The sequence below is a fragment of the Pinus tabuliformis genome, chromosome 5_2, assembly GCF_031772625.1.
Source record: "Pinus tabuliformis cultivar Carrire ecotype Pingquan chromosome 5_2, CPIR1, whole genome shotgun sequence".
In the NCBI taxonomy this organism is placed as follows: Eukaryota; Viridiplantae; Streptophyta; class Pinopsida; order Pinales; family Pinaceae; genus Pinus; species Pinus tabuliformis.
Window position 1 is genome coordinate 559195365 of NC_142306.1, and position 11730 is coordinate 559207094.

At 34.1% G+C, this 11730-nt stretch overlaps 1 pseudogene; it reads right to left on the reverse strand.

Annotated features, from left to right (window-relative positions):
- Window positions 1-2994: 2994 nt before the first annotated feature.
- Window positions 2995-3852, reverse strand: LOC149160192 (uncharacterized; annotated as a pseudogene).
- Window positions 3853-11730: the final 7878 nt, after the last annotated feature.

Here is an 11730-nt window from a genome sequence, read left to right on the forward strand (position 1 = left end):
CATTAAACCCTATCCACTCAAGAAAAAATTCCATCTAATTGTTCACCAACAAGAAAATTTTGCAAATTTCATTTAGTTCTATAGGGAGGCTATAGGATTGAGGAAAAGCTACAAGTCATTGAAATTTTCATATCCAAGCCTTCAAATTTTAAATAGAATATCCTAGAGGCATGACTTATACTTAACAAAAAATGAAAATTTGGAGTATCTCAACTTCTGCATGGTACCTTGTACCTCCATAGGAACCCCTACAGGTAGTCATGTAGCAACTTCAACATATAAAATGCAACATTGTACATAGTAGAAATCACACCATTATTCACTATGGGGCTCATGTCTTACGCGTAAGAAGTGACATGAAGAAATTATATAAATGTTCTCATAATTGGCAGAGATACCATAGTCATATGAGACAATCAACAATATTCATCCAAAAGATGACACAATGTCACATCACCAATCAAGGATAAACGAGAAAAAATAGAGTTTAACCAAAGAGTTCATTAAGTAAAGTGAAAGGACAACTAAAGACAATACATGACTAAAGGTTATGATTATATTCTCGGTGTTGATCCATTTCATTTTCACCACCCTTTTTTCTCAACCATGCCTACATGCCATTTTACTTCTTGTCAATTTTCTACAAGAAGAATAATTATTTCTACAGAATTAGTTACATGAACGACTATAAGATTGCAATGATCTACAAGAAAATCCAGATAGGAAGCACAATAAGCTCAATAGAATAAAAGCACAACAATGGAAAGTCATTTCGTTTTGTTTTCCCTCTTCTTTGACTTTTTTTGGGATTCTTCTACTACAATTGTTGCTAGAATGCATATGTTGATTGTTCAAAATTTAGAACCCTTCCTATAAGAATTTCCATAAACAAAACTACAAGATACTAAAATCAAGTTTATAAGGCAAGGAAAAACAAAGATAAAACAATAGGATAACCCCCTTTCTTTCCAAAAACAACCTTCTATGTGTGGAAAAACAAAGATAAAATAATAGGATAACCCCCTTTCTTTCCAAAAACAACCTTCTATGTGTTCTTCTATGGAATGGGAGTAGGGTTTAATGGAAGAGAGCCCACAAAAGCTGCTAGATTTTATCAAAATATTAGGGTTGTAAACATTTTTCAGAGAAGTCGATGGTTGGGGTATTTTAAGAAGAGATTATGATGATGATGATGCGGCCCTTGAATTTTCCTCAACTTTCAAAACTATTGTGGGGGGGGGGGGGGGGGGGGGGGGGGGGGGAGTATGTGACTACAGTGAGAAGCAATACATAAGGACTACCACTAAATATTGGAAATATTTTAAAGTTGATATTGCGAGGCATGAAATCATCTAACAACAATTATTATTTACCTTTTTGGGCTTAGATATCATTTTCATATTCTCTACTTGAAGTGGACGAATAAAAGCCATGACTGGACAAAGAAATGGAAACATAGGCAATGTTGAGAAGCCAAACTCAAACTACCCAGCAAGAACAATATTATATTAGTCTCCAAAAGCATACAATTTAGTACACATATCAAGCTGAAATTTATATAAAGTCCATGAAATAAAAAAACCTAAAATAACAACAATACAACTCATGAAAGGAGTTTTTCTTTAACAAATATGAATCCTTTCCTTTTCTTGAGTCACACTTACTACTTTTATGCCCTAGGGTCGCATTTTCTTGAGCCAAAGCATGCAGTCATCTCAGGGCCCAAACCACTTAGCAAAAAAAAAATAAAACAATCAAGCAGCCAAAAAATGTATTGGATTTTGGATATGCAGAGACAAACTGAAATATGTTGAAACACAACAAATGCATCCCAACATATATCCTCTTTTTGTTAAACAATCATGTGCTTTTAGGACACTTTCCACTCATAATAATTCAAAATCATGCTAGCAAACAAAACAAACTCCAAGCCTATCACACCAAGAATAAATCTCCTTGGAGTTACCAAATCTTGTCCAACACTGTGGTTTTGATTTCAAGTCAATGTTATAAGATACAACCAAACTAATAAAACATACACGAAAATACATCAAAAGTTGAAGTAAAATAGTCAATTTAAAAACTCTAGCATACACCACAAAAACTCTACGATAAAAGAAAAAGAAGAGATGGCAATCAACATTGGCTCAAATAGAATCCACGGTGAGATGAGCTCCAACTGGCAGCAAAGAATAGAAAGAGATATGAAAAACATCCTGATCTCGTTATGAATGCATAAGTAAGAACAATATTGAAATGAAAATAACAAAGCCACAAGATAAAATCACAACCTAACACTAAATATGGACTATGAATTCATTCTGAGTTTTCTCCACTTCTTGCGAACACCCTTTTACCTAACCGCTCTCATACAATTCAATATTTTTTGGAGTGCTTATTTGCACATAGCTTAACAACAACTAGTAATTTAATAGTAAAAGAAGTTAAGATAACAGATTTTGAATATGGAACACATGCTAAAATGTACCCTGTAAACCAAGTGCCCTTTATGCCCATGACATCTTGCCTACAATTTCCCTCACATATAGTAATCGTACACCATAATTATAACACAAATTTTCTCTATGATTTGGCCAACCTAACTTTAACTCCATACTTAATACCAACTAGTATCCTCAATTACCACAATGACTTATGTTTATTCTCATCACATCCCCTAGAGCAAGAAGCTAAGGTATTTGATTATTCAAAAGGGTACCTTTTAAAAAGTAGTGACAATAAACTAAAAACAAGACAAAAAATGCTAGAAACAGGTTATTTTGCCAACCTTGCTCCAAACTTATTCTCATCAATTGCCAGAGAAAGAAGTTAGAAGAAAAATAATAAAGGAGATCCAAAGAAAAATAGATTCATAAGTGGTGTTTGACATATAGTGGAAGACAAAAGATCAAAACAAACATTTCAAATATATATAAATACAATTGAAAATGAACTAAAACAAATGGGAGAAGAAGAATAAGAATGAGCACAAACCTAGGATGTGTAGTAAGACCGCATGCCAGTTAGAACTCCCAATGATGGAGATGTCCCTCGGAGTTTACTTTGATGAGATGTAAGGGGGAAATGACTTGCTCCATCATATGGAGTAGTTTGGGAAATAGATGAACTTGAATAAATCCCATAGTGAGATGTTGCACCTCCAAAACTGCTATATGAGTGACTTCCATATCCAGAGGATCCATATGGACCAAGACTGTAATTGCCTACACCTAGTGATGCCTGACCAGAAGTTGTTCCTTGGAGAAGAAGTTGGTAGCCCAATTCCAATAGTGTTGAAGAGTTTAATGAAATATAAGGGAGGTTTATTGCAACAAGGTCTATAAACAAACTTGGCAATGTTGCATCACTTAATCCATATGGATTTAGATCGGTAACGGGTATTGATGCTGGGTTCACAATATTCCGATGACCAATAAGTGGTGGGTTGACTGGCCCATGACCCAATCCACCATATTGTGAAACATGATTTACATCACCTTTATCCTTCAAATTAGGAACAACTTAGCCCTAGTTTGCTGCAACTTTTTGTTTTTTCCCTTCAAATGATAATTTACAAAAGGGTTTATGACCATCTATTGATTTAACAAGGTCTTCAAGGGTTCAATTTTCTGCTTCAATTGTTTTGTAAAGAATAAGGGAGTTTTCAACTTACTATTTTGTCTATCAACCACCAGGGCCTTCTTCAATGTCTCCATAACGAGAGAAAAAATTAGTCATTCTAGCACGTTGCATGTGTTCAGGAACATTACCCACATAGACCCTTCTTAAGTTAGGATCCATTGTAGCTAGTTGAAAGGGATTAGCTGGTTGTATGGGTTGTACAGGTACCATGGGTGGAAGAAGGTGTTGTTGGAGTTGAAAGGGATTAACTGGTTGTATGGGTTGTTGAAGGAGTTGGTTCAACTACGATTGTTGCTGCCCAACAACAGCCAAATTACAGACATCCATTCTACCATCAATCATCTTGATGGGTTCTTCCAACACACTCAAGGAACAATCAACATGTTTATATGTGATAAATCCAATGCACTCAAGGCACAATCAACATGTTGGAAATATTTTAAAGTTGATATTGTGAGGCATGAAATCATCAAACAACAATTATTCTTTACCTTTTTGGGATTAGATATCATTGTCATATCTTCTGCTTGAAGTGAACGAATGAAAGCCATGATTGAACAAAAAACTGGACACAAAGGCAATGTTGAGAAGCCAAACTCAAACTGTGCAACAAGCACAATATTATATTAGTCTCCAAAAGCATACAATTTAGTACACATATCGAGTTGAAATTTATATAAAATCCATGAAATAACAAAAACCTAAAATAACAACAATACAACTCATGAAAGGAGTTTCTCTTTAACAAGTATAAATCCTTGCCTTTTCTTGAGTCACACTTACTAATTTTATGCCCCATGGTCACATTTTCTTGAGCCAAATCATGTGGTCATCTCAAGGCCCAAACCACTTAGAAAACCAAAAATAAAACAATCAAGCAGCCAAAAAATGTATTGGATTTTGGATATGCAAAGACAAATTGAAATATGTTGAAACATAGCAAATGCATCCCAACATATATCATCTTTTTGTTAAACAATCATGTGCTTTTAGGACACTTTCCAATCATAATAATTCAAAATCATGCCAGCAAACAAGACAAACTCCAATCCTATCACACTAAGAATAAACCTCGTTGGAGTTACCAAATCTTGTCCAACACTGTGGTTTTGATTTCAAGTCAATGTTATAAGATACAACCAAACTAATAAAACATACAAAAACAAATATGCAAAACATCCTGATCTTGTTATGAATGCATAAGTAAGAACAATATTGACATGAAAATAACAAAGCCACAAGATAAAATCACAGCCTAACACTAAAGATGGACTATGAATTCATTCAGAGTTTTCTCCACTTCTTGCAAACACCCTTTTACCTAACCACTCTCATACTGGAGTGCTTATTTGCACATAGCTTAACAACAACTGGTAATTTAATAGTAAAAGGAGTTAAGATAACATTACCCTGTAAAACAAAAGAATCATGAAAAAGATTACTGTAAAAAAATTGAACATTTTGGGAATATAAGAAAAGTTGACTGTCAACTTTACTTTATATCTCTTAGATACAAAAAATCTACAATCTACATAAAAAAAATCTATGTATCTATAAAATTTAACATCTATATACAAAATTACAATCATATAATATATGAGATTTGCTGAGTGAATCTGAAATAATATATATTATGATATCTATAGAGTATATATTATTATGAAAGTTCATGTCCACAAACAAACATAAATTTATCCAGTGAATCCCACCAACGATAAAAAGCCATAGATTTTACAAATGAATCCAGCATATACACATTATAAAATCCCCTAAACAAAGAATCTCATGTCATAAATTTATCTAATAAATCCAACAATGATATATCATGAATACAATGTTATATCATGAATTTACTAAATGAATCCAGCATATATAGACATGGCTTAAAGAAACAAACTTCTTAAAAGAGAAATCAGGAGCCAACTTCTAGTAATAATAGATAAAAACTCTGGAATATACCTGGGCATTGACCATATACTGTCTCCACAGATAGAAGATTTTATCTTGGCCCCCTACGTCCCAAACAATGAAGCTCAGATTCTTAAACATTACAATCTCTATATTGAATCCTATAGTGGGCATTGTTCTCATGTACTCCCCTAGTTTGAATTTGTAGAGAATTATTATCTTATTAAATAATGAATCCATACAGGTGAGGAAAGTTTTAGATAGAGGAGGAATGACCTGTTATAGAGTTTTATGAACCCAATGTTTCGGACTACCAAGTGAGTCCATCGTCAGGGGATGCACCAATAGATATTCTGAAGATATTAATGATGTATCCATGAGCTGTATTTCAAAGTATATATATGAGTTATGAAAGAAATAATATAAGAAATTTATTCGGCCATTATCTGATTATTTTGTTAATATTAAGATATGAGTATTTTGATTTTATTTTTATATAAGAAAATTATTATATACCATTATTTATTTGTTTAATTTTTATTAAGAATTCTTAATTTTAGGTTAATAAATGGAATGTCTTATATTGAATTTAAACCATTAAAGATTTGGTGAGTTAATTCACTATAATTTTATTGGAATATATAAATTCTAGTGTTGATTTCTAATTATTTTAATTTGAGTTATTACAACTATTTGCTTAATTTAAATTCATATGTTACTTATAATATTATAATTAATAAATTATGATTCGAGTTTTATTTTAATTTTATCAAATGATTAGTTATGAAATAAATTAGATTAGGGAAATGTTTTATTATAAGAAAATGTATACATTCAATAGAATAATCATTTATTTATTTATTTGTTTATATATTTATTTATTTTATTATCTTTTAAGGAGGATGTTAGATAATGTTTGTTTGTTGTTTTGTTTTATTATTTTATTAATTTTTTAAATGAGAGAGGAGGGATTAAATTATTATAAGGGATATGAGTTAATTATTGATTCTTTAAGATTTCAAGTAAAGGTTTCCAGGTGTTGCTTAGTTTTAATCCATCGTCACAGTTCAAGTTGTTCTTCCTTTTTTCTATTTCAATGGCTTCTTTGATTTTCCTTTTAAGATAGTGGTCTTCTTTTCTAACTAATTTGGCTTCTTCTATGCAGATGTAATGAGAGGAAGAGTGAACATGTTCTACTAAGGCTGATTTTGAGGTCCTCTCTCTTCTTAAGTTGGCAGTGTGTTCTTTAATTCTGATGTTGAGAGACCTACCCGTTTCACCTATGTATTCCTTTCCGCATGAGCAAGGAATAACATAAACACCTTAGGAGTTCCACTACTCACGTTCAAGTTTTTTCTTACCATTCTGCCTGTTCCATAGCCAGCCCCCTTTGACTATCCCAAGTTTCCTTGCACAGATCCTTAGCAAAGAGCAATAGTTTCAATTTCATTAGAATCAGTGTATTCAGAAGCTAAGGTAGCAACATCCATAGGGAAGTATACGAACCAATAATTTTCTCAGTCCAATTTCTCTATATGTGTATCACCCATTATGCATTACCAACTTAGCTGACCAAGTTCGACCTACACTTGTCTCTCTATACATGCACCCATCTAGAAGCCATCCAACCATTACAATACATAGTGTCCAAATTTAATTGAGTTTCACACACAATATTGGCAAATAAGCATTACAATACATCACAATCACTCTTCTTCCATCTAACTTAAAAAAAAAAACATAATTATATAATATATAAAATAGAGGAGTGTCCAAACTTGATTGAGCTTCACACACAATCATAGCCATAAACATCACAATACATCAATATGCTAACTTCTTCCATCAAGCTTTAAAAAAAAAAAAAAACAGCAGAGCATAGAAATGAAATATCTAACCTACTCCATCTAAACTAAGCATCAATATGCAAACTTCCTTCGGCCCACAGGAGACCATTCGATCAAAAACCCTGGCTATAATGTATATGGGTAGTACACTCTCATTTGGTTGGGGTTCAAATTCTTTGAATTTAATATTTCATTAATTTGTTTCAACTTTTTGAGATTATATGATATTTTAAGCTTTTAGAATATTTCTATTGGTCCATTATTTTTGTTGATGTTGCAATGTTCTAAAAGGAAATATAATGCTTTTGCTTTCAACCAATTGGTTGAACATACATGTCGGGAGTGTGGCCAAACTCTTCCTGAAAGCTATGAGCCACCTGCAAATGAGCCTTGGACTACTAGCATTTGTGGTTGTGCTGAAGATTGTGAAAGCTATAAGTGTCTTTTTCTTTATGCCCTTGCGAGCTGTCTTTTTCTACCATCAATCATCTTGTTGGGTTCTTCCAACACACTCAAGGCACAATCAACATGTTTATATGTGATAAATCCATATCCATTGTTCTTACCATTGGTATTGTCAGTGACGAAAACTACATCTACAATTTCTCCATGCTCAACAAAGACTGATTTGAATGACTCTAAGGTAGTTTCATACCCAACACCTCTAACAAAGAGCTTCTTTAAATTCAAATCTAGATTCGTAATTTTTCTTACCTGATCAAGAGAATATCGAAAAGTTTCTCTTTATTTAAATGACCGAACAACTTGGTAGCAACTTCTTCTGTGATTTTAGGAGTGTTTGAATCCTCCAATTTTTTCTTCTTCCCTTCGTTTCCATCATTTCCTTCCATTTCTGCACCAGAAAACACAAACAGAAGCCTTCATTCACAAGCGGGCCAGACGAAGGATGATAAACAAACACCAAAAACCAACCTTACACCTGTGAGCAACAAAGAATGAATAACATCCGATCTATTCACCGATGAATGTGCATCCCAAACAAAATGAGGGCATAGCTGCATGCATATATGCACATAGAACAATCTGAGGAATAGAAAGAATGAATGGTGAAGGATCATACTTATTTGATTTGGCCAGAGAGAGCATATGTTTGGCTAGCCGACCTCCCCCCGGCCATCAAGAATGGATGGGTGATAATGCCTTCACCGATCACCCACAAATAATATCATATTCTATTTTGAAGATCCTTTGTTCTTCGTCCCCCATCGATCTGGTAAGGCTGAGCAATTCAGTAAATATAGCCTGGTAGTTCTGACACACAAAAAAAAGACCTGGGAAATTTCATAACTGAGTCATTCAACTACAGACAAGAGATCTTAAAAACCCAATAACCTAAACTATTCCCCTTATTGAATTTGATTCTGATTTTGCTAAATAGATCATGTAGACCAGGTAGGTGTGAAAAGGCATTAAAAAGAAGAAAACAAACGTGCATTCAACCCTAAATGGTTTTCAACTTAACTACAAACATATCAAACCATGCAAACGATTGCAGACTGACTACAAAGTTTCACAAAGAAATGAAACCAAGCAAAAACTTGCCTTATAATAACTGAATAAGAAATCTTCCCTCAAAATAATCCAATACATCATTTGCTAAATCATTTGATAAAACAGTTAAACTCATTAGAGAAAATTTCATTCCAAAACCCAGTTTATTGGAAATCTTAACGACTAGAATCAAGAAAAAATTATAGGATGACCTGGTATATATTTCCAGTCCCATTGTCAATCTTCTCTTAAATTAAAAATCCCAGCAGATTTTCCTTGCTTTGGGAAAACAATAATACAATAGACTTAGGTGAAAAATTCTTACCTCACACAAGAAATAGGTGGGAGCACAGAACAGAGCAAGAAATTTGTGGAAAGAATCAGCCAATATGCTGCCTTGAAATTGTGAATTGATAAACCACTGGAAGAGGAGGAAATAAAGAAATAAATAGAGGGCCTTAAAAGAAAGTTTGATGTCACCAATTCTTTCAATTATTCTCTGCAAACCTAATCTGACCGCCGTGTGAAATTTTATGTTAGGCATTGTTCACGTTGTGATTGAGAACCTAATGCTTCAAGAAATATGAGCATTTATAGATAATTTTAGAAGGAAGGCCGACCTCACATTAGGTTAAAAGGGAAATATACAATGTATTTTTATTTAACACTTTGTAGTAAATTTTTTAGGTTTTTAATATTTTTAAGTATATTTTTCTATTGGTAAAAATCTTAGTTAAAATTTACAAAGATTATTGGAATTGCAAATAGAATTGGACATCAATGATAATTGTTTAAAAAAATTCAAAAATATAAAAAGTTTAGACTCTTCTTGCATAGATATATCTAATATATAAAGTAAAAGTTTTTGTATGTGTGCATTTTGTGTATAATGCATATTTTTAGTTGAGCCTGTCACATGGATTTGGGAATGTTTAATATGTTTTTGGTTGGAGACATAGACTATGTGGGTATATATTTGCTTAAGGAAGTTTGATTGTATGTATTACAACAATCTAGCACCCTTATATAAATTAAATTCCTAAGCATTAAGGGGTTAGTTACAAAGAAAATTTCGTGGATTTCCGTATATAAGTAGTGCTCTAACCATTGTTCCTTTGATACTCATGGATTCCTGTTTTCCTGCGCCTCGAACTCATGAATTTTTCTGTCCAACCACCCTTCAATTTATTTCTTTGTCGGATTCCAATGACACGACATCAGACATCTCTTGTGTAGATCTCGGTCCAGGCAACAGAACCATTTGTTGGATTGTTGGGACCTGACCTAGGTTCAGAGGTGATTTAGCCAAACAAAACCATTACCAATGGCCCTTTCGAAAATAGTCCATGGAGCACAGACTGAGGTCTCACCCGAAGTAGTATGGGAGGGTGCTAGAACCAGGTTTCCACACCCTCGAGATGTATGATGAGTTCAAGTGGTCCGCGGTTCGACCCTGCACGCACGTCGCTACACGCACTTACCCGTACCTCGCAGCCTGAGATGTTGCCTTCACACAGCCCTACTCGGGGGCCGAACATTGTTATTGCCCAAGTCCTTACTAGTATTCCATTGTTAATTGATTAACTTAGCTTACTCGCATTCGTTAAGTTATACTTAGCAATATAAATCATTCATACAAGTGCGCACGGTAAATAAACAACATAATTGCAATTTATGTCAAACATGTAATAACTCAAGACCAGATACACAGAATTAGGATAAAACTTCTCTTTATTATTCTCTTCTTCAGTTACTGACTCGACTTCGCCCTGCGCACTCAGCTATAGGGGTTTGCGCACTCAGCTGTAGACTACTAGGCCTCTATGCACTCAGCTACAGAGCCTTCTCCTACTTTACGACCCAAGACACACTTGGACACTTAGACTCTTGCTCTTTGCCTCTACTTCTCCATCTATTACTTCGCTACTTTTACACTTAGAGCGTCTCTCTTATTTATACAATCCAGACCATGGGTAGGCCGACATTACCTTTACAAGACTAGGGAGAACAACCCTATGAATCGATCATACATTTCGCGCTCTGTGTTCACAAGTCACAGAGATTTTACAACAATATTGGGTCAAAACATGGGCTTTGAGCCCAAAACATGCCTCGGGGGGGATTCCATGCCCAACAATAGGTTTGCAAATAACATGCCAAAATCAAACTTGATAATGTAAAAAATAGTTATGGTAGTGAGTCTTGGAGAGTCCTATTAGTACTACTCTTGAACAAGTTGGAGGACATGTATAACAACTTCTTTTATAGTGAGGAATTATTATAAATAGCATCGAGGTGGATTGACAATATGGTAGGATGGGTAGGTTTTGTACTCTCTCCACCCAATTTCAAATCCCAAATGAGACTCTGGCCCATTGTGATAAAGCTAGAAGGGTAGATGCCCCTCAAATAGAGGTGCACTCCAGTGTGCCTTGAGACACCTTAGCCCTTGCTAAGTCACAAGTTATTGGCATACATGGCTTCTGGGTTGTTGAATATACTCTTAGGTTATAGTGTAGTCAGTTGGTTTAATCTCAAGCCTAGCCTAGGTCATTATAACTAGTTACCAATTCCCATGGTTCAAAAAAATGAATTAATATATGCAAATATATAACAATAAAAAGAAAATGAGAAGGAGAATCCCCATACAATACTCCCATCCAAATGATAAATGCCCCATTATAAAGCCTTCACAACATATTCTTTGCAAGAGATTCCTACAACTATCCAACAACATTAAATGCATGCAAAAATTAAGCCTCACATATGATAGAATGATACCTCCAATCTTATGATACCTTGATCTACGGTGGGTTGCACA